At 43.1% G+C, this 24,852-nt stretch overlaps 1 protein-coding gene and 1 long non-coding RNA gene across 2 annotated transcripts in view; one reads left to right on the top strand and one right to left on the bottom strand.

Moving 5' to 3' along the window:
* The window catches only part of LOC125426820 (sodium channel protein type 1 subunit alpha-like), a 152,462-nt gene extending 152,139 nt beyond the window's left edge, over positions 1-323 (bottom strand). Inside the window, exon 1 of the mRNA XM_048485595.1 lies at positions 120-323. The gene's annotated coding sequence lies outside the window, so the exon portion shown is untranslated. The remainder of the gene's footprint in view (positions 1-119) is intronic.
* LOC125426821 lies at positions 92-24,684 on the top strand. Its single transcript, XR_007243579.1, has 5 exons — positions 92-209; positions 394-625; positions 7,786-7,864; positions 21,217-21,295; positions 23,124-24,684. It is a non-coding gene; the product is annotated as an uncharacterized LOC125426821 (long non-coding RNA).
* The last annotated feature ends 168 nt before the right edge of the window (positions 24,685-24,852 follow it).

Here is a 24,852-nt window from a genome sequence, read left to right as displayed (position 1 = left end):
AACAATACACCCACCCACCCACCCCCCACTTGCATCCCACTGCAAATCTGGCAATCATTTTGTCTAGGAAAAAGAATCCCCAACAGAGTTACCATTAAATCATGCATATTTTTAATTACCCAAGTAGATGCAGCAAAAGGTCATAATCCAATGTCCATGCCCCCATGTAGCATTAAAGCTTGAAGCAGGAATCCAACTAGCTTGTTCAGGTCAGTAGAATCTCTCCTATACTTGACCTATACTGCCTTACATAATGAGGGACCAGTGCTGTATCTTGAATGTCATCCCTGGCAGGAGTAGCAAGCGCTGGCAGCAAGCAGACTGGTCGTTTGCATTGAGATCACGGAGTCTCTCTCTCTCCCTACCCCACCCCCCCTTGAGTCGCTCTTGCAGAAGAGGCGAGATGAGCTGCAAAAAGCCGGTGCCGTTCTCACACTGGAATGAATGGCCAGAACAGACAAGAGTTCTAACAGCACCAGGCAGATCACAAACGCTGCATCTGTCCTTACGGCAAACCTCACAGAATCCCTGTCGTACTGTCTAGAGGGCTGCACAGCTGCAGTGATGTGAACAACGGTGGGAGAAAGTAAGGAACGAGATACTCTTGCCTGTGTATCTCATTGCGGTGAGTAGAAGGCAGAGAAAGAGGAATCGAAGGTCAGTTTCTTTTCTTTTTCAAACTCAAACTTCTCAAGGGAGTGTTTTAGTTCAACAAATTGCTTGGAGCATGATGGAGGTAATTGGGTAAACCATAAAAAAACCCCTATGTGCATAATACCATGGGGCATAGAACATTTCACTCATAAAAAATGCACAGAATAGATTTTTCTAAGGTCAAACTATATGCATATCTGACTGTGTGAGTTTCCTGTCAATACCCTGGGTATTGTTTTGAACTATTTTCTGTAAATGAGTATCAGACAGTTCCTGACCTTATTATAAATGAAACATACTAGCACTTTTCTTGTGTGTCAGGAAGACAGAACAAGAACTGAATATAAAAAGTTGGCTTAACAACGACCTTTAGAAAGTTTAGAGAGATACAGACTTGAGATTGTGCAATGGGCTGGATTCTGACTCCCCCCCCCACTTAATCCCCCCCTCATCCACTGCAGCTCTCCGTCTAGTGCATGTTTTGTTTATGCAGGTCCTATTATCCCCAGTATAGCCTTTAGGTGATCAGAAAGGGAACCTTTTTCTTTTCTCACCAGCCAAAAACGTGGCTGGATTCAACCCAACATTTTTTGTAATATGGAATACTATATATGATTTTGAATTTCTTCCCCACCCCCCACCCCCCACCAGTGACTTGACTGGGATTCCAAACACCAATGTGGAAGACAATTGAATTTTTGTATTAAAAAGGGGGAGGCAGCAAAAATCTGTCTCAAAGTTCACTTATATGCATTATATATGGGTTTGCCATATTCTTCAAACACGTTGAGATTATCGGGACAATAATATAATCAATACTTTCCTAACTCAAACCAAACATCTGCCAAATCCAACTGCTTCCCTTTAAAGAGAGACTAGCCAGATTCCTCTGGGAAACTGAAAACAGAAAGCATCTTTTCCTAGTGTTTCTTCATAAATCAGTTTATCAGAGATACATTACTGCTGAATAATCTCAGGGTTAAATAATGTCCTTCCCACCGCCAAAATCCTTCGATTCTAGTAGAAATTCCATTTAGCCTATGGAACTCATAGCTACAAGCTATGTTTGGCATGAAAAAGGATTAAATCTACACATTTATGAACATTTACATCCTAAACCTACCAATTAGTTTGATTAGGTGATCATAAAGTGTGCTTTAAAGACAAAAAAGAGATGGAACAAGAGGATAATATCTAAGATTTCATACCATAAATTGTTTTGAATATCTGTCATGTTATTTTGGGGTTTTTTTGTCTTCATCTAGAAAAAAAAACACCCTCCAACTTCTTTCTTCTAACACCTTGACTTGCCCTTTTATGTATATTGTATAATGTATATTGTTGTGATCGAGACCACCAAGAAGCAGCCATTGTGTTTCACATGTGGACACACTGTCATTTTCAGTTCTTTCCCAATATCATCTAATCTTGAATTTGCCTTTTTCAGTGGTACAAATTGAAATGGCATTTTTAGTTACCCTTTTACTTCCTGTTGTGGCTCTATGTTTCCCAGGTAATTGTTCCCTGCTTAGATCATGTCTGGGTATACATTCTCATAGCTACACTTATGGGAAGGATGATGTCTCCTTCTCTTCCTCAAACAGAATCTGTCCTATGAGGTTTTGGCCTTAAGCCCTCAATCCTCATTTCTATTGAAATTAAGCCCAAGAACATGCAATGTAAAACTGACAATGCCATTCATTGCAGTTACAGCCTTTCATGCCCATTGATTTCTATGGACTTTGAAGAGCACTACCTAGCTATGGACCTCTATTCACCTCATCATCTTCCTCTCCTCCTTCTGTAGTTTTCCCTAAGTCAAACTTAAATTGTGAACTCCTCAGGACAGGAATGTGTTTGTCACTCTATCATTTCTCATACAATATTGCCTGTCTTCAAGCCTTGGTTTCTGCCAGTCAAAAGCAGAGGCAGGTCCTTTCCAGGACTATGACAGCAACCACTGGGAAACATGTTGCCACAAAGTTTGCATGGCTCACTCAAAACTGGCAGTTTTCTAGTGTTAAACAGCAGTCACCCTGTGGAAGCCAGTGTGGTGTAGTGGTGAGAGTTTCAACTAGAATCTGCGACACCATGTTTTAATCACCACTCTAACATTGAGATTCACAGGGTGGCATTGGGGCCAGTCAGATATTCTCACCTTAACCTTACAGGGATTGTTGTGAGGATAAAACAGAGGAAAGGTGACTGAGGTAAATTGGTTTGGGTTTCTATCCTGGTTAAAGACAAGATAAAATTGAAGTAGATAAGTAATAAAAATAAGTGAAGATGAGGAATCAGATAAAAAGTAGGTAGGCTTTTGCATAGAAAGGAGAAAAAGTAACAGAAAAAGGGATGAGGCAATGTGGGCTTTCATGGAAGGGAAAGAGAAAATACTGGGGGATGAGATGAAAATGAGATGTTTTCCCAAAAGTCTTTATGAATACTTTAGATATGGTTTTATATAACTTGGAAAAATGATAAAAGTTAAAACCAGATAGATAATCATTTTTATCCATGAAGGTTTATTCAGTTGTATGTTGTTATATCAATTATTGTGTTATGTTATTCTTTTCTTTTAAGTATAAAATCAATAAAACACATTAAAATAGTTTTAAAAGATGATATGGGTTTTAACTTTTGATTTATTGTATTTATATTGATATTGCATTTCCATATTCTTGGAAGCTGCCCTGAGTCCGTAAGGGAAAGGTGGCCTATAAATCCTCCTCCTCCTCCTCCTCCTCCTCCTCCTCCTCCTCCTCCTCCCCCCTCCCCCCCATTTGGGTTCTGGAGTCAGAGGGTTGCAAAGTCAGTTCTTATTGTATATCTGTATGTCCCATTCTCTTGGAATTCTTACTTCCAACATCTTGTCAAAAACTGTTTTGTGGATTATGAAATTCAAGAGTTTCATGAAATATGTGCATGGGACGTACTACTAAGCCACAGTTCCCCATCAGTTTCACAATGTCAGGTCTGCCTTGCTCAACCCTCTCCCATCCTCCTGATGACTTCTCCTAATTTAAGAGCAGCACCTGGAAGATTCAATGAGAGAATTCCACACTCAGCTCCATGGGATAATCTTCATGGTTCTGCTTTATTACGTTATTAGAAAATATGTGTTTGGGCTTAATGGATATGGGTGGCTGGTCCTTGGGTCCCTGTATTTGGTTTGGTGAAAGGAAGAAAGTGGTGAAAGGAAGAAAGTGATAATCTCCCCCTCCCCCCCCCTCAAAAAAACCCTAGCCCTGCATGGTTGATTTTAAAGAAACATCACAGCTGTATTTGAGCAATCACAAACCTATCCTCAATACCCACATCTCACAGTTCATCTGGATTTTCTTGCTTTCTTTCTCTCAGTTAGTGATTGTGCTTAGAAATGCTATGAATTTTGTGGCAAACATTTTTAATAGTCACACCTGCTCTGTTTGTCAATCACAATCCCCTGTGAACTGATCTGTCTGCCTGTTCTATGGCACCTCTCCCGCTGTGTGGTAGCTGGAATAGTGGAATTTCCCTTCCTTGTTTGCAAGGGCTTTTGTATCTGACAGTATTCTGATTTCACCCAGGATCATGAATGGTCAGGTCAGGTCCTTTAACGATCTAAGGGGGAAATACAACTCACATAAGGCTGTGCAAAAATTGTCATGCTTGAGTAACACCAGTAACTGGACTGAAACAAACACCAAGGTTTTAAAGAATGTATTTGACACAGTGCCAATTATATTGAGCAGCCTGAATACTTGAAAACTTGTCGGACAGGCTCAAACTATTCGTGGGGAGCAAACTGATTGTCAGACAATCTGTTCCCAGTTTTCTACCAGTGAAAAACTGGTAAGCCACACCAGTGAGAATTTGAGCATCCCTAATTGGGTTTTCACCCATTAACATGGCACAGCAGATGTTACCTGTTCTTGGGTGTGTATATGAGTATACACAACAGCATTTACTAGAATCCTTCAACCAGTCTTCATAACTAGCAGGTTGTAAGCCACTGTATAGAAGCAAAAGATCTTTCTCTTACCTGGCCAACAGCAGCCACTGCCCATTACTGGGAAAGGAACAAGTGTGGCATTTGGTATAAACCAAACTTTGAAAAGACAGACTTATCAGCAAAATCTTCTTTGGCAAAACAGTGTCTGCCTCTGCCACTTGGTAAGATTTCCTTGACAATTACATTTCTGCTGAGCCACTTTCTTCTCACTCTTTAGCTTCCTCTGACCTTCCTGAACTCTAAACCACACAACAAGGAATCAGAATAACAGCTCGATCCTGTGAGGTTGATTAGGCTGAGAGACATACAAGGACCAAGTGACTTTTACGGCTGAGCAAACTGAACTGGGATCTTCATGATTCTAGCTAGAAGGTCTATCTCCTGTTATTTTCTGAGGAAAAAAAATAACTACCCTACATCCAGAGATGCTATTCTATAGCTGGAGAAAACATTTAGACACCTGCATTTTTCCTAAGGGAGACAAACAGCAGCTGAACAGAAAATGTAGCACGGAACAAGGAGCATTTCCCCCTCCATCACTCTGTGTTCCCCGTCTGATCAAATTTGGAGCTCCCTGTAGCTGCTGTAAAGTAAAAATAGAAATGTTAGGAAACCTGATTATGGATCGTATACTTTTTGTCTTCAGCTGGAAGCCATATGGTTTTTTTGCAGTGTGGTGTTTTGGAGTTTACCAATTAGTTCTGATGCTCCAGCTTTTGCCTCTTCAGTGGTTTGGTGCCAGTATTTTTCCAATTCTCTTCAGCAGTAAACAAAAGGCAGGGTTTAGCAAAGGTCTTGTTCTTTGCCAGCATTTCTCTTATACCTTTCCACCTAATGCTGCACTGCCCCACCGGCTGGTTTGCTGCTCCTGATGTATTTTTAAAAATCCACTGAAACCAATAACTTCAACAACTGGTTCTTAAAAGCCCTTCTTTCTTTGCCTTGTTAATTTCCATTTGGTTTGTCAGCGTCTGTGAACGAGTACATTTTCTCCACGTAGGTACCACTTCAACTTTTTAAAAACAAAAAAGAGCATCTTAAAGACTACATAAACTTTTTGTGGACTGTATTGGAGCATCGTCAGTGGATTCTACTACATACAAATTTCTTTCAATTAATCCCTTAGGCTGTTTCCACACGGGCGGAATACAGCGACCCAGAGACGCTAAAAACAGTGTCCCTGGGGAGGGGTTCGCATGGCCACTGCTGCTACATCGCAGCAGCGGTGGCCTCGCAACCCCCGAGCGGCGCGAAGCCGCTGTTTCTGAACCTCGCTCCCTGGGTGAGGTTTTTCAGAAACCGTGGCTTCCAACCGCTGCCGTGCAAAGGCGCCATCCCCCCCCATTTCCCGAATGTCTTCCCTTCCCTCCAACCTTCCAGTGCGTCGCCCAAGCTAGAGCACATGCCCCCCGCCCTGCAACTCCAGAGCTGTTGCGTAGGGCGGGGGGGGGGTGTCCCCTGGCCTGGGCGATGCGCTGGAAGGTCGGAGAGAAGGTAAGGCATTCGGGCGATGGTGCAGCAATGCGCCGTCTTCCCCACCCCTACCGGGATCGTTCATGCGAACAGTCCCGGGGGGGTGCATCGGTATCGTATACGCCGACGCACCCCCCTATCATGGCCATGTGGAAACGGCCTTAGATTTATAATGCCCAAATTTATATCTTTTTATTATAATGCAACTGAATAACGCAGCTAACACTTTGAAATTTGCTAAGTTTTTTAAAAAATAAAGTTCTTATACTTAGATACTGATTCTGTTGTTTAGCCATGTTGACATCTCTGTTAACAATGAAAGCAATGCATACTTGCTCATATGTATGCTCAGGGAGAGCATACCTGAGCACGCCATGCACTTTGGACAGCAAGAAATTACGAAAGCATGGAATTACATTTTGTTATTGAATGCATCAACCTGGTGTCTTTTCTCTTGATGCATTCTATTAAAGGTACACGAGCTATCCTACTGTAAAATTATATTCCCTGAGTAAAGATAAGATCACTACTAAATTGGGGAATGCTAGCAGGACACAATATTATGCTAACTATATGCTGTTTGTGACAGGGACATAACAGGTGGATTTGGGAGTATAGTTGGGAACAAGCGGATTAGTCAATATTGTACTTTTGAAAAGATGTTGCTCCTGCTTCTGACAATGGTATCATATTATGCTTTACACAGAGATGGCATAAATAAAAATGCTCCAATTAGAATCAATTAAGAGCCTCAGATAACAGAGTTGCTGCTCACCTAGTAACGTCAGAAGATAGAATTCTGGCACCTTTCCAGGAGAACACAAAACTTCAATAATACATGTCTTAACAGAACTTTTATAGGTACTTCAGTGCAGGACTCCAGATATAAATATTCAAGAGTGAACTAAACTTCAGTACTGTCATTGGGCTGCAGGGCCAAGATACAGGTAAGCAATGAAAGACGGGACTCACCAGGGAGATGGGTCCCATCTTTTAAAATGTGACTCCTGAACATTCCCCATCCCTTTCTCAGCCCCTCCCCCAGAAAAGAGTTGTCTGATTCCTTTTTATCCCCCTGAAATTATGGGCAATAGCATACTGGTTTAGCAATCATCTGTTACCGAGAAGGATGCTCTTCACTCACAGATGCATGGGCCCCTTCCACACATGCAGAATAATGCACTTTCAATCCACTTTCAATGCACTTTTAAGATGGATTTTATTGTGCGGAATTGCAAAATCCACATTCAAATAATTTTGAAAGTGGATTGAATGTGCATTATTCTGAATATGTGGAAGGGGCCATAGATGGTACAGGATAAGCATGAATTGGGTTGGATTCTGTGGATCTGTTCCAGTAACATAAATACTTTCCACCAACAGAAGGAGCTTCCCCTGACTCAAGAGATCCATCTATTGACAGGAAAGTCCCTTGAGCTGGGAAGGCTGCTTCAATCAGAGGAAAACATCTGGATTACTGGAAGAGACCCAAGGGATCAATCCACTATATAGTAAAGCACCAGTGTTGGCCACCAAATGCAAGCTCTTGCCTTGCACTGTTGAATGCTGTGAAAAACATAGTCATTTGTGCCAATGAACACTAGGCCCTTTACTAGGTACCTATTGTCACTGGTGACCAAATGCTCATAATGTCTTTTTCTTTGCAGGATCAGAGCTTGAGCAAATGGAACAGAACATCAAGTAAATGTAGTCAGATTTCTGACTCCAGCTCTCTACAGTGGGTCAGTGAGTATCATCACAGTGACCATTTTGTTGTGTCCCTCCAAAAGGGGAATCTGCAAATGAAAACTACCAAGTTGGGAGCTTGGCTGAGACATGTTGTATGTATGTATGTATGTATGTATGTATGTATGTATGTATGTATGTATGTATGTATGTATGTATGTATGTATGTATGTATGTATGTGTTTGTTTGTTTGTTTGTTTGTTTGTTTGTTTGTTTGTTTGTCGTGTCGTGTCGTGTCGTGTCGTGTCGTGTCGGGTCGGGTCGGGTCATCACTCACCCCAAAGGGTCTTGCGGTGACTTGCAACATTACAACAGTAGTGTTGTAATGAGTTAAAAACAATATGAAAGCAGATGCAGTCCTCTCTTTCAACACGGTTTGGTGTGATGTAATTGGTCTGCATGAAATAAAGGGATGGGGAAAGTAGATAATAAGGCTGGAGTGGTAGTGGGGTAGCTAGAAGATACTGGAAACCAAGCATATAGGAAACATGTCTGGATAATTTAAAAGAGACTTGGGAAAACCATCAGTAATTTCTCTTATATGAATTCCATTCAGTCCCTCACATGGAAAGAAAAATGCAAACACATTTTATGTTCCTCAATCTCAAACGTAATGTCCCAGTCCAATGGCAGTGCAATAGCTAGGATTGTTTGTGTATAGTTATACTCAATTACCAGCTTTCTAGGAAGAAAGATGAATCTATTCTATCTACATTCCCTGTCGAACAGCTGGTTAGTGTTGCCAAGAGAACTCTGTTCATTCATGCATTGCTATGTTGGACAACACACAAGAAGTAAAAAATAAGGTCCCAAGAATTCCCATTCTTAAGTATTTGGCCCAAAATCCATTTTGATGTGGTAGACAAAATCCTGAGGATCTACTATTGGCAGGTATGTACTCTCCTGCTCTGGAAAAATGTTTCCTGGCATTGCAAGTCACCCAACATTGCTGTCATTTCTGAATCACATTTGCTGATATGAAGGATGGAGGATAATTTGCAGTAACAGACACAGAAATAGATGCTTTGGCGACAGTCTTCACACTCAAAGAGAGATGTATTTGAGTCAGAAAGCCTGCAGAAAATACAAAGGGAATTCTGAGCACTGGGTATTCAATTTCCAGAACAATCCATTGACACATTCCAAGGCACCAAGAACTCGGTCTCTTGGTTTTGGTGACTCATCTTTCAAATCTTCCAGCTCTTCCAGAAGTACAAGTGTGTCATGATATCTCCACAACTAATGTACATCCAGTGGCCCTTTCCTTTCTGATAACTGCAAATGAACTCCTTATATGTTCTCCCATCTTTGGATATCCCTTTTTTTTGGGGGGGGGAGACTCTATTCTGTCCTTTGTTGAAGCCTAAAAGACTTGGGCCGTTTCTGCACGGCCCCCTCGCGCCCCCACGCCGGCAGGAGTTCTGTCGGCGCAGTAGAGGGACCCTACTTTCGCGACGCATGGCGCTGCGCAGCAGGCAACGGGAGGTCGGCAGAAGGCAGGGCGACTCCGCACGGAGTCAGCCTTCTGAACCCTCAGCCCCATTTACGGCGTCTTCGTCGCCTGCGGGAAGTTGAAGCCCGCCCACGCTGCCCTCCCACCCCTGGAGGTCGGAGGACAGTGTATGGGGCGACGCACTCTGCAGGCTTAACACGGCGTAAGTGGGCTGGGATGAGAAAGCGTCTTCCCGCTGCACGGTTCGCACCCAGCGCCAGCAGGAAGACGATCCTCCCCAACAACAACCCTTTAAAGGGTTGTTGTTTAGGGTGGCTTGAACAGCGCCGCTGGGGAGGAAGAGGCCAGGAACGCCGCTGCTGCGTTGCAGCAGCGGCGCCTGTGCGAACGGCGGCCTGGGGGGCGCCTTTTTTGGCGCCCCCAGGCCGTCGTAAAAGGGCCGTGCAGATACGGCCTTGCATTGCAAATCACACTCATATGATGTATTTTATAAAGTAGAGCAGAGATCATTCCAATTCATGCATATTGAAATCAGCTCTTATAGCTAACACAGATGAATTAGATCAAAAGCAAATAGACATAATAGATATCTCAGTAATTTGGTGGACCAAAAATACTTATAACACTAAAATTTCTGGGTGCAAAACATAGGTAGCAACATAATATTAATAAATGATGTTTTTCATAGTATATTTATGGGAGGTGGTACACATTTTAGGCTGTACACACACACACACACACACACACACACACACACACACACACACAGAGAGAGAGAGAGAGAGAGAGAGAGCAGCCTAAATGTAATATTAACATTAATATAAAAATACATTAAGGAAAATGCATTGTGGATGTGTGGGCATGCACACATACACAAAACAACTATTTCCCCTATTCTGATGTGTTTTTGCAGATTATTGCTTACATATATATTTAGTAAGACCTAAAATGTATATAGACACATGCACAGAAAAGAAATGGTATTAATCCATTAATTAAATGGTATTAACAAAGTAGGCTCCAGCCTGCAACATCTCCCACAATACTCCTGTTCAACAGACCAACACGACTAACCCTCTGCAAAAATAATTAGCATTCCGACAATACCACACTGCATCGTAAATAAATATCAAAGACTCAAGATGCCAGCCTCCAACTGGGACCTGGGGATCCCCAGAATCACAGCTTATCTCGAGATTATTTAGGTCAGTTTTCCTGGAGAAATGGATGCTTTGGAGGGTGGACTATACTGGCACTGTACCCCACTGAAAACTCTTACCTCCCCAGGCTTTATTCTCAAATCTTCATAAGTTTCCCAACCTGGATCTGGCAACCTTAGCCCCCATTTCCTGCTGATGACCAGGGGGTGCTGTCAATCCTATCAAAGACCCAACAGTTTCCTCACAATACCACTCTAATTTCAAACATTCATCAAAGATTCCCATTTCATATCAAACGTTTTCAAGTTTTTGTTCCCCTTGGGTCTGAATTGACAATTATTAAAAGTAATCCCATGTCCAGTTATGGACCCTCAAAAGGGTAGCCCCATCTCCTTAGCAAAGAATGGGGGATGGGGGACCCCCTTTGAGGGTCCATAACTTTGGCCCCTCTAACCAAACTGCACCAGACTTGGGGGGTGCCATAAGGACAGTTTCCAGATGATACCCTGAAATTTTGGTGTCGATACATCCAAAACTGTGCCCCCTGCAGGAACATCCCAGAAATTTGCCCAAGAATCTTTGTTCTGCATTGAGTTTTCTGTATTGCTGTCAATGGGGGTTGCAGGCGGGGTGCACATTTCTGAAGGCACAGTCTCAAAACTTTCAGGGTATCATCATGAGACTGCCCTGATTATACCCCTCCATGTTTGGTGCAGTTTGGTTCAGGGGGGGGGCAAAGTTATGGTCCCTCAAAACTGTAGCCCCCATGTCCTATTAGCTCCCATTGGAAACAATGGGGGATGGGGCACCCCCTTTGGGAGTCCATAACTTTGGACTCCTTGAACCAAACCTCATCAAACTTGGGAGGTAGCATAAGGGCAGTCTCCTGATGATACGCTGAAATTTTGGTGCTGATATGTCTAAAGATGCACCCCCCTGCAGGCACCAATGTTGTGGTGCAAAACATTTTTTGGTCATGGTGGAGTGGCCGCCCATGGGGAGGGGGCATCCAACTCAGGTTTTGCCCAGGGCTACAGTTTGCCTTGTTATGCCCCTGCTGCAGACCTCCAGTTTGTCCCTTTTACCATGCCTGAAGATGTCATCTCCCAGGAGCGTCATGTCAGGGAGATCAATGGGCTGCAGTGGGAGAGGCAGGAAAATTCTGTTCTGCTGCCGGAAGTTCCTCCCGTTAGCAGAAAACTTAGCTTGGATCCAACTCATTGATATTTATGGGCCTGCCTGACTCTGCTGGAGTGATTTTAAAGCATAAACTCAATTTTGGAATGTAAGGGAAAGACGTCTCTCTTCAAGTTATTTTCTGGCAAACATCGATTTCCTCGTGATTACCTATGGACGTATGCAACCCTTCATTCCGTGTGCTTTGTGCAAACCTCCAGATCTCATAAATATTTGAATGAACAGTTCCTCACTCCATTCCGTGTCATGCAGAAGGTTCCATGTGAAATGAAAGGCAATCATCAACCAAGCAGAAAGTGTGGCCAGTAAATCCCTAGGGTCATGTTTACGCACTGATGCTTCTGGAAGCCTAAGAACTAGATGCTCCAGGATGGTGTGTTTCACCTTTTGCGCTATGACTCTCAAAATTACGTCCCTGGGCATAATGCACCCTTTAAAACAGGAAATCATGAAACCAAACAAAAAGGCAGCTGTCCGCATGTCAAAACAACAGCAACATATGCCTACCTTTGAAGATACTGGTGTAATGACAAGCAGGGGCTGTCCTTGAATACACAGAGAAGAAGCCAAGACCAGCGAGACTGCCAGCATCTCAGTGATGCGCCTTGTGAAGGTCTGGAAGGCAGAGATGGGCATAAACCATTCCTATTACCTTTTCCTACACCCCAGCTGTGCTGCCAGTCTTGATAGTGTGGGCAAAGATCTTGCCTTAGGTGCCAGGTAAAATGGCTTAAGAGTTGCCCTGCCTTCGCCCCATCATTGATGCTCAACATTTTCTGCACCTTTTCCTTCATTATTGGATGCTTGTTAGCTTGGATATCACAGTATTAACTAAATGTTCACCAGCATTCTATTCTGAAGAGGGTTTTATTTTCTCACAAACCTTCTATACTATTGCAAGTTGGCCAGTATGTGGCAGGGAAAAGTCTGAAACTTTATGTGGCCAGAAGATGCAATTCAATGCCAGTCTGTGGCTGATTACACACAAGGTGTTTGCTGCATGCTGGAGGCGAATCTCTGCTTCAAAGTCGCGGGAACCTTGCCATGCATAATCGGCCTATGAATCAGAAGCTATGGCCTCTTCCGCACACGCAAAATAATGCGTTTTGAAACCACTTTCACAACTGTTTGCAAGTGGATTTTGCTATTCCGCACAGCTTCAAAGAGCACTGAAAGCAGTTTGAAAGTGCATTATTCTGCATGTGCAGAATGAGCCTATAATTTAACAAATAATGATGAACACTTGTTTCAGTAAATTTTCTTTATATAACCACTATTTATATTTTCTGTATATAACAACTAATTCTCTCACCATTTTCTATGTATTTTTATGAAATCCTAAAACCAATCATTATACAGTTGCTTATTATAAAGCAGTCGCAATTATGAAGCAAATGAAGCAAGTAGAGGGAGAGTACTTCAGTATGTGGCAGTAGATCCTGTAGGACTTTTAAGACAAAAGCCGTTCAGAGATGGTTGGCCATTGAGTGCCTCTGCATAGCTACCCTGGACTTCCTTGATGGTCTCCCATCTGCATCCTGACCAAGGTCAACCCTGCTTAGCTTCCAGGAGCTGATGGGATCAGGTTTGGTTGGTTTTCATTCCTGTACAATATGGCCTGTAGTTTTTTAAATATATACTTTTAGGCCATCCTTCTTCCTGGAAACTCAAGACAGCTTATGAGGTGGTCCCCTCCTCTGTTTATCTGCATAGTGATCCTGAGAGAGGTCAGACTGAAAGGAAATGACTGATTCAAGATCATCCAGCAGGAGAAGAGTGAGAATTTGAACCTGTGCATCCCAAATGCTTGTCTGGCACTCTAATGATTACAGTACACTAACTCCCAGAAAGTACTAATAGTAGTTAGGTGAAGCCTGAAAGACTTGTCGCCTCTCCCATCCTTGGGAGCAATGTATTTTACCGTTGCTTGTCCTACCAAGCACAGCCACCTGCCTGCTTTCAGCCCCCACAACTGCAACAGAAGACAGCAGAAGTTACAAAGTAGAGCCAGCAGTGATGAACTCCTTCTACAGCAGAGCTTTGATCCTAGCAACAAATTAACTTTGAGTAAAAGTTTTGCAGGGCATTCCTTTTAAGGGCTGGTTCTTCTGTTTCCTCCTCCTCATTTTCAACAGAATCTAAAGACTGCAGTGGTGACCAGCTACTCAGAATTAACCAGGCTCTCATTAAGTCTCAATTAAAGGGGTGGGACATTCTGTTCCAGACCAGTTGGCAACCTTAACTATGAATTTCTCTGAGTTTCATTTAATCTGTGCTGCAAGCCATGCAAAGCAAATATGTATACTTAGTTTGCACCTAAAGCCTTTGTTGATATTGTACTGGCATGCTAACAATATCTCCCATAGCTACAGATCATTTGTGGGCTAAATTCGGGAACCTGATTTGCATGGGTTGCAGAACAGTTTAAGTAACAGTGTGTTCATGCCATGCTGCATATGGATACTTTGCCAGCATCATGTTTATACTGAATGGAATGGAATGGCTGGAAGGGGTTTGATCACTGTGGTTTCTTGCAGCAGCTGTCTGGGTCACAGGTTCATACAAGAACAGGGAGGCTTCAGCAATTCATAAATTTGCCATATACAAAGAAGAATGTATAGTTATCTGAAGGAAAGCCTAATAGATGAACAGGAAAAACCATAAACAGTTTCCTTTTCCAGCAAGGAAATTAGAAACCAAAAAACATACAGATTTTCTGATGAGTTAGTTCCATTTGCTTGGATTTGGGTTTCTGAATTAAGAAGTAACTGGAATGGCTCCAGCAGATGTATAGTACAGCAAGTTATATCTTCCTACCACTTAGGTTTATGTATATTTAATAGTCACTCTGAATAATTTCAAATCATTGTTGCATGATAATACTTGCCTTTCTTTTCTAGATTGCAGGCATGCTCCAAATGAGATGTTTGCATTCCCTTTACAGAAACAACCCAAAAAAGAACACCACTCAAAAACCATCCTGAGCTGTCTGACATTTGGGTGCATGGATGGTTTGCCATGCAGAAGCGACTGCCGCAGAATTTTAATTAAAGCAGCTGACACATATGTATCAACACATTTAAAAATGTGATCTAAATAGTATTTTTTCATTTGCATGCAGGCAAACCTGGATCATGGAAACAACAGACTGTCTCCAGTATTCTGAACAGTTTTTGGCCTCAGGAAGCCATGTCTTCTAAGATTGTCTAATATTTGACTTTGGGTGATGTATGGCAGTCTTTGAAAGCTAAAAACCAAATAAAAGGGTGTGCAAAACAACCAGCCCCTCCAATAATGAAGCAATATACATTCTACGGAATCAACATTATGTACCCAAAATGTAAAATAGAACAAACTGATTTCAGGAGATATTAAAACACTCCAGATGATACATACATTACAGGTTTTCATCGGATTTGGATAAAGAGCTTCCACATGAAACGAGAATTGTTATGGGAAGCAGCTGAATCCCAAAGTGAGAACACAGACTCAGTTTGGATAGCTTCTTAGTCATGCTTTACTTTAGCCCGGTGCATGCTGCTTCCACCCCAGATGAAGACCATGGCACATGTGCAAAAGGACCTTTGGCCTCCTCCCACCATTGCTTTGTTGGACGTAAATGGTCTAGAGTTGCTAACGTCCAGGTGGGGCTGGAGTTCTCTTGGAACCCCAGACTATAGAGATCAGTTCCCCTGGCCTATATGATAATGGCAGCTCCAAAAGGCAGACTCTATGATATACCATAGATTGTAGGTGAAATCCCTCCCCAGTTTCCCTCTGCACAGGCACCACCACGAAATCTCCAGGAATTTCCCAAGCCACAGTTGATAACCCTAGTCTGGGGGAACCTATTTGGTCCATTGTCAAAACCCATGTGGTCTTTCCCTGGTTTTAGTTCTGGGTACCAGTGCAGGAGGAAGGTTGAATTTTCTTCTGCACGTGCACTAAAGATCCTGATCTGATTATTATGGCATGTTCGGAATAGAAGAGAACACAAAAATCTGTACACAAGTTGGATTTGTGGCTTCCATCCTGTGAATTCAGTCTCATGAAAATCAACCCTGAGTAAGCAATCATGAGCCAAACTCTCGACAACTAGCTCCTGTTGAATATTTAGAACCATGAAAGAACATTAGTATTCATTTACCATAAGCCTTGACTCCCACTAGGTACATCATATGAGACCAAACCACAGTGACCTGCCCCTTCACAATTATCAGACAGCAAACTCACAATATTTTCCTTTAGTAACTACCATTGATTATAATAGTGCTCCCTTTGATCGCAGATGCCTTTTCCTCTTCCATGTGCACATCTGCAAAAAAAAGTGTGTCTTTTGCATTTCACTTGCAATAATCTGGAACAAATTACCTACAACATCCTTGACAATTACCCTGTTCTTGATTATTAGGCACTCCTCATCCTTCCCAAGACAGCCACACTGTAGTCTTATGCTTATTTTCCAGTCTTTCTTGGCTCTGTTCATTGCAGAGTAAAGATCAATGCATTCTGGCTTCCAACCACTCTGCAGAACTCTTTGCTTCTGCTGCCAAGAATCTTACGGCTTATTCAGGAATTGTAAATTGTCAGCAACCACAGCGGAAAGCTGCATTAAGATGTTTGCCATCCCAGAAACCTTCAGGGCCTCCTTATTTTCTAACAGGGCCTTCACAAATAGAGTTACACTAAGTCCATGGACTTTGATGGGGTTAGAAGGTTATAATGCTGTTAAGGAAGACACTGCTTTCTTCCTATATATTAACTGTAGATGAACTTCTAAGAGTCATGATCTGGGGAGAAAGAAGGTGATGGATGAAGACATGGAACATTCCCATACCCATGCTCACATTTAGAACAAGAATTTGGATTTATACTCCACTTTTTCTCTCCTTTAAAGAGTCTCAAAGCAACTTACAAACTCCTTCCCTTCCCCTCCTTACAACAGACACCTTATGAGGTAGGTGGGACTGAGAGAACTGTGACTAATCCAAGGTCATCCAGCAGACTTCATGAGGAGGAGCAGGGAAACAAATCCAGTTCACAAGATAAGAGTTCACCACTCATGCGGAGGAATGGGGAATCAAACCCGATTCTCCAGATTAGAGGCCACCCCTCTTAACCACCACACAACACTGGCTCTTTATTTCCCCTCGGGATTAGTTTCTCATGTCGCATCTTCTGTAATTGTCAGGAATTTTATGGTTTCAGATATGCACTAGATATCCCCGTTTGTTCCAGGTAGGCTGTAGGTGTGGAAGATCAAATGGGAACATCCAGAACTCCAACTACAGCCAGGTGAGGTCCCAGTTGACTATAACCATCCAGACTGCAAAGTGTCAAGTATTTACCTACATTCCCAGCTCCATTCCCTTTACCCTGTCACAGAGAATTCGGCACCTGCTGTTTTGTAAGGAAGAAGGTAAAAGAATCACATTGCATAATACATTTGCAAAGCAGCAAAGTTTGCTTCCACCTCCAGATTTCAGTGCTGTGTAGGCATTCCCCCAGAGGGGAAATGAGAAAAAGAAAGTAGGGTTGTTAGCCTCCAGGTGGGGCCTGAAGCTCTCCTGGAATTATAGCTGATCTTCAGGCAACAAACATCAGTTCTCCTGGAGGAAATGGCTGCTTTGGAGGGTGGAACTTTATGCTCCTGAGGTTCTGTTCTCACCCTAAACCCCGCCTTCCTTTGCTCCACCTCCACTAAACCTTGGGTAATTTCCTAACCCACAGTAGGCAACCTGGGACCTCTCCCTCTCATGCTGTGGTTCTGATCCAGTGGGTCCATTGTGCAGCTGGTGTGTTAAAAATAAAAAAGCTGGGAGCTTCATGCAAGGAACGCCCAACATATTAAGTAATTAAACCAATATGCATGCATTAAGTTACATTTGAACTGCTTTGAAAAACTAAAAGCTACTGTGAAGGTTGGGGAATGATCGGGCTTAGCCTTTGTGCTGTGGAATTCAATCTCTTGCGTTTTTCAGGTCATGCAGAAATTAAGTGGCCCAACACAGCTTCTAAAAAGGAATTGGTTTACCCTTCTTGTATCTCCCAAATCAGTTGCTTCCAATTTTGCAAGCATTTCTGGAAACGCAGGCGACACTTTATTTTATAACCAGCAATCAAATTCCTTGGCATCGATGGAAAACAAGGCGAAGAGCCAAATGGTAATGGAGAATTTCCCTACCTGCCTTTGAAAGCAGCTCAGTCCTCATAATGGGAGGAAAAAATCTCTCACACAGCTAAACTGAAGCAACATTGTCACCATCAAAACCATTTGTTTCTTAGTCTTGTGGACTAAAGAAGTTCACAGGTATTTTAGCAGGAGGTACCTATAGGAATTATAACATATATGGAGATTTCCTTCTCCCTTTTCTTACACTACTATATGTAATTATTTACCCTACGAGTAGTCATTCACAAAATGGAGAAAAGTAGATTGGGCCCACCCTCATCTGGATGGCACAGGTTAGCCTGATCTCATCAGATCCAAGGAGCTAAGCAGGGTTGGTCCTGGTTAGTACTTGCATGGGAGACCATCAAGGAATACCATGGTTACTACAAAGAGGAAGGCAATGGCAAACCACCTTTGAATGTCTCTTGCCTTGAAAACCCTACTGGGTTGCTGTGAGTTGGCTGTGAGTTGGTAGCACTTTGCACACAAAGTTTTGACCCACCAGAGGATTTCTACAAATGGAAAAGGGGCAAGTTATACCAATCCCCCCATCTTACAGTAGACCTCAGATTATTACCTCATGCTCTTCCTGGGGGGGGGGGCAAGGAATGTCCCCCAGGAACAGCACTTTGGGAGGCAGTGTGGAAGGGGAAATAAAGGAGTTTGGATTTATACCCCACTTCTCTCACCTGTAAGGAGTCTCAAAGCAGCTTACAGACTCCTTCCCTTCCTCTCTTCACAAGTGACACCTTGTGAGTTAGCTGGGGCAGAGAGAGTCCTGAGAGAATTGTGACTAGCTTAAGGTCACTCAGCAGGCCTCAGGTGGAGGAGTGAGGAAAACAAACCAGATTCACCAGATAGGAGTCCACTGCTCATGCGGAGGAGTGGGGAAATCAAACCTGGTTCTCTAGATTAGAGTCCACCACTCTTAACCACTACACCATGCTGGAACCTTCACTCCATAGATGGAAGCTTTTTCTATTTGCAAACATTACCAGTGGGTTACAGCCACTATCTCATGATAATTTTGTTTGTAAAAACAATTATGTGTGTACAGATGCTCTATGATCCACAATGTAGGTCATTATTAGCCATTATAGCGGTCTTGGTGCTTTTCCTTATGAAAGCGGTAGACAAGAGCTTGGGTCTGCTGGAAGATTTCTGCCAGTACCAGAACTACAGGACAAGCAGAAGCATGAAAACAAATCTCAGGCTAGCCCCTGGTGCTAAGGTAAACACCCTGAACCATTTCCCCATTTGTACACAATGTTGTGTAAGCAGCTTCAGGGGCATTATAACATACAGGGGAGGGAAGGTGGCATGGTATAGCCTGATCTCATTGCCTTGGCTTCTCACTTGCCTTGAAAGCCCCTCGCTGGGGCCATCATGGGCCAACTGCTCGGCGGCACTTTACACACATGCAAGATAAAGGAAAGAAAACACAAGGTTGTGTTGTGCTGATGCTGCACGAGGGGAAGAGCAATGAGTTTCTACTTCCACATTACTGGATCCAAGCCACGGTTTGGATGCAATGGAAATAACAGAGCACAAGCCTTCATTTAACAAATTGAAAATGTATTACTTCCTCAAGAGCGAGCAGGAAGGGACTGCAGGATAAAGGCCAGTGGGGTTTATTTTTATAGATATATTGTAGCTGAAATTCTCCTTTAATTAGAGTCACATAAGAGAATCTACAGGGATATAAGTTTTTTTTATTGGTGAAACTATAGCTTTCCCCCCACCCCGCCCCACACTTCTCTTTGCCCATTGCAGAGTTGATCCTTCTCTACAGCATGAGTTCTTCTTTTCCGTCCTTGTTGGAAACAGACGAAGTACAGCAGCAAAGGCAGGCATAAGAGCCAGACATTGATCCCCACAAAACGGATGCCCCTCAGAGAGTTCTGGGACCACCTAGTGTATCAAACCTGGGCAGGAAGGCAGTTGGCTGCTGAACTATACCCTAGCCTTAAGTGTGCCCGGATGGGCGGTGAGGGCTAGCTAATCTCCACTGTGTCACCCTAAGGCCGTGGTGGCGAACCTTTGGCACTCCAGATGTTATGGACTACAATTCCCATCAGCCCCTGCCAATTGGCCATGCTGGCAGTGGCTGATGGGAATTGTAGTCCATAACATCTGGAGTGCCAAAGGTTCGCCACCACTGCCCTAAGGTGATTTAATCAGTGCTCTGAGCAGTCAATTACTTACCCTATCTGCACCCATTCCAACAATCAATCAGTATTCAAGAGAATAGTCCAGGTATTCTCTTGGGTCCTGATAACTCATCAAGCCTCTCCTATCTTTTTGTTGGAACACCAGAAAAGCAATCCTGCCAGCTCACCTCATATTGCCTCAGGAGCTATATTGGGGTATGAATATTGGTCTTTTGACTATTCATAGTGTGTGCGCACTCTTGATCGGTATGCACACCCACACCTGTGTGTGGGCTCTTTCCTTTACTCCTGGAAACACTGGTCGTTTTCCTCTTCAGTGTTGCTTTCCCTGGAAGTCCCTACAAGATTGGGAACTTTCAGCCATCTCTGAAATACTCTCCAGCTTCCTCCATTTTCTTTTAGTCAGCACTGGTCTGCTTTGTGTGCTTATTGCTTGAAATAGGTTTCTTGTGTTACTGTTTTTGTTCTCTATCAAAACCATTTTGAAAGATACAACTTCCTGCTCATTTGAGAGTTTTCTCTCAGGACTATCCTGGTGCAGACATAGGTTATCAATCCCTGCTACCCCCTTCTCCAGTCTCCTCCTTCGGGGGAGAGCGGCTTATACATTTAAATAAGTAAATAAAATAATTCCCCCCCCCCCCATCCAATGTGGAGAGTGTGCACAAGCATCGTATTTCTCTCCTACAATCTGGAGGCAGTGGTGGGGAAATTATGTACCAGCTTGGCCAGCTAGCAGGTAACAAGGTAGATTGGGGGGGGGGGGGAGCCCAAATCGTGCTGCAAAAATTGGGCATGGTTTGGAACCTGCTTTGTGGTTCCCATTAAAGTACTGTCATTTGGGGGGGGCATCTCTGAAACATACCTTCTTTTTTTGTTTTAGTTCAGCTTTGGCAAATGCATACCGCCCCGCCCCCCATGCAAGAACCTAGAACCCAAGGCATTGCCCTGCAATGAAGGATCACTTCCACAATAGACAATAAGAGGTGCAAGCTGCAGGAAAATATGGGAGCCAAACAAAAGTTCAATCACATTCGATCCTTTCAGTGGTTTCCTAGTAATTACAGGAAACTGTTGGCTTCTCCCGTTTCATTCCTTCATTATTCATTCCACTTCTCTTGAATTGTGATGTAACGCGAATTTCTAAAATCAGTTCTGGAACAGAAGCATGTGTTGTGATAGCAAGTTCCTTTTGTAGATCTGCTCCGCACTGAAGATTAAGTGTAAAATGATGCTGCAAATGATGCTGCAAAAAAACCCCTCTGATGTGATCCTAGGTAAGACTACATCAAGATGGTTATTGTGCATTGTTTCAGTGGTATGTCTGCATTCTTGTCTTTGGGTAGAACACCATAAAAAGAGAATCTCGATTCAATCATATGCATTACCCTGTTTCCCTGAATAGAAGACATCCCCTGAAAATAAGACGTAGTAGAGGTTTTGCTGAAGTGCGAAACCTAAGGCATCCCCCGAAAGCAAGACGTAGCAAAGTTTTTGTTTGGAAGCATGCCCGACGAACAGAACACAGAAAAATAAGACACCCACTGAAAATAAGACATAGTGCATCTTTGGGAGCAAAAATTAATATAAAACACTGTCTTATTTCTGGGGAAACACAGTAGCACACCAAGACCACAGTTTTGAATGATTTTATTGATGCTCACATGGGTAACACGGGGGGGGGGGAGGCATGAATGAGCTAAAGCACAGGTGTCAAACTCACAGCCCTCCAGATGTTATGGACTACAGTTCCCATCATCCATTGCCAGCATCATGCGAGTTTGACACCTATGAGATAAAGGAACTGAAAGTGCTTGCAACAAGGTAGTCCCCTGTGTAAGCCCATGGGCAGCGGGAGGGGGGAGGATGTTACATCATGACATTTAGTAGGAGTGGTTTTCCACTGTCTTCCCCAGTCATCTACACTGTACCCCCAGCAATCTGGGTACTCATTTTACTGACCTCAGGATGGAAAGGCCGAGTCATCCCTTAACTGTCTACCTGAATCCAGCTTCCATCGGGGTCGAACTCAGGTTATGAGCGAAATTTGGACTGAAGTCCTGCAGCTTACCACTTTGTGCCATGGGGCAACTGGTTTAGAGTAGTACAAATTGTGATTAAATTCCAGAGAAACATCTGTGTTACTCTGCTGCAACCAGAGCAACAAAAGAGTTTTGTGACACCTTTAGGGATGTGAGCCTACATGTGGGACTTGGGGATCCCCCAGAATGACAGCTTATCTCCTGACAACAGAGACCAGTTTCCCTGGAGAAAATGGATGCTTTGGATTGGAGGGACCTGATGTCTATTGTCTGGAGATCAGTAATAAATAACGGGACATCGCCAGGCCTCACAGGGAGATTGGCAAGCATATCTTCCCCTGATGCTGCCTCCCAGGACTTCTATTTGGAATTTTGTTGCCCCTGTACATGGAGGCTCCCTTCAGTTACTGAGGCTAGTAGCTACTGATGGACCTCAACTTCGTTAATCTGTGTGACTCTTTGAAGCCATCTCTCCTCAAGGCTCTTACTATGTCCCCTGGCAGTGAATGCCACAATTTAATTACTTGTTGAGTAAAGCAGTAGTTCCTTTTGCCTGTCCTGAGTCACTTTCACTGGACGCCCCTCTCTCTGTGCATTATGGAAAAGGAAGTCCAAACAATTGATAATTTGCTCATTTTCGGAACACAAACAATTGGCATGCTTTTCAGTAGAAAGATATCAAGGTTCCTTTAATACTGTGTAAAAGAGTTATGATCACAGTGGGACTTCAAACATCTCGGTCTTCATTTAAGTGAGTCAGACCTGCAGTGTCAACTGATTGAATGAGGACACCGTTTCCTCCTTCTGGGAGGTGGTTATAAATTGTTTACAAGGCATTTCCCTGTTTCCGTTGAATGCACTTCTTGCAGCAAAGATTGTGCGAGAGCCTGCATGCTATTTCCCCTGTGTCCTGAAAGACGAGAATGTGCCGCAGTTTACTTTGCCTGGATTGCACCGCAGTGTGATCTATTTCTGAGGCAGGCTGTTCTAAAGCCTTCTCTCTCTCTCTCTCTCTCTCTCTCTCTCTCTCTCTCTCTCTCTCTCTCTCTCTCTCTCTTTACAGGGAGAGGGGACTCAGGCAGCATCCACACACAGACATGCTTAAGAGAGTACCTGCATCACTGAAATAAAACTTAATAGGGGAGGGGACTGATGAGAGGATGAAAACAAAGCCGCGTGCCTGCACCATTCCGCTCTCGAAAATGCTGTGAATAATGCAGAGGTTTGCCAGCCATGATTAATTCTTCTGCTGCAGCCTTTGCTATGTGGCTTTTTTTTAAAAAAAAAAATGTACTTGAGAGCCTGATCATTCTTTCTGGATGCATTTGACAACAAGAGCAATCCGTTATGTGGCTCAGAATGCTCCAGCCAATACCTCCAGGTCCTTGGTGGCTATCCTTTAGAGGTATTTCTGTGATATTAGCTGGCTCCTTCCTCGGTTTATGCAGAAGATTTCCAGTTGCTATTTTAGCACACTGTGGTCTATTCTTGCATTTATATATGAAAAATTTATGCGTTTCGTTCTACCTGTTTTTTTAAAAAATGCACGCCTTCTCTTAGTGCCTTCCTGAATGAACCCCAAAGGAACGGGTTTTAGCAAGACCGTAATTAATGCTGTTTTTATGGGTGATGCAGACAGACCAGCAAATGAAGTCATGTGATGCTGAAAAACTCAAGGCAATGAACACATGAAGTCGCAAGTCTGAGTAGCCAATATTGTCTTTGGTGGAGCCACTGATTCAGTATAAAGCAGCTTTATGTAACTATTCTCCAGCTGTTTCTAGAAGGCCCAAAGGGGGGGGGGGCATGGCAGACATCCTGGGTTAATGAGTTCCATAAAATGGCAGCCACTATTGGATAATACCCTCTTCTGCAAGCCAGGAAGGCTTCCTTCACAGGGGGGGGGGGGCACAGAATTTGGCACCAGGTGATCTCAAATCATGGCATGCTCATCAGGGGGGAGGCAGCCTTAACTTACCATGGCCCCAAATTTTAAAAGTTATCTAACAGTATCTTCAATTACCCCAAAGCTGGGTAACCTAATTTGCATACTGTAGGAATTCTTGGTAACTTGTGTGAATTCAGCATACAAATTATTGTGTTTTTTACTTGTTTTGCATTTCTCCCTATCACAAAAGAAGTTGGAAAAGGATCACAGAAAATATTCTGTTACCTGACTTTCTGTTAATGCCAAAATTTGCTCAGCCTCTCTTCTGAAATAACAGCAAAGCTTGTCTAGCAAAGGGTAGGATGAAGTCAAAGATCTGTGCCTTTTTGCGGTTTTGTTTCTCCAGCGGTAGCTGGCTCTGCATCTGTTCAACTAAAGTGTAAGTACACATTCCTGTATAAGAAGTTCGTGGTTTTCTCCCAGGTCTTGAACTCTTGACAATCAAGATACTGAACACACCATCTTGAGCTTATAGACTTAGCAGAAATGGCTAGTTCTCATAATTGGCGGAAATGATCGGCATGCCCATCTCCTAGAGACTCATTAATATGATCTTCAGTCTATGTGGAGGCCTTACTCTGAAGTTAATCCTATCATTTTCATTAGGACTAACGTCCAAACAAGTGTGTGTAACCTTAAACAATTTGGATATCTCTCAACAACACCCAGTAACCCTGAGTGTAAGAGTTACTCTACACAAATTACTGCAAAATAGACTACAATACTCAAGATTACCCTTTCCTTAGAGTATTTAACATACTAGTTCTACTGAGCAGAAAGGCTAGCTGCAATGTTCCTTGCCAAAAAATATGCTAGGTTGCATAAAAACAAAATAAGCACAATC

The sequence above is a fragment of the Sphaerodactylus townsendi genome, linkage group LG02 (genome assembly GCF_021028975.2).
Source record: "Sphaerodactylus townsendi isolate TG3544 linkage group LG02, MPM_Stown_v2.3, whole genome shotgun sequence".
In the NCBI taxonomy this organism is placed as follows: domain Eukaryota; kingdom Metazoa; phylum Chordata; class Lepidosauria; order Squamata; family Sphaerodactylidae; genus Sphaerodactylus; species Sphaerodactylus townsendi.
Note: the sequence above shows the minus strand (reverse complement) of the source record. Positions and strands in the feature narration are given on the sequence as shown.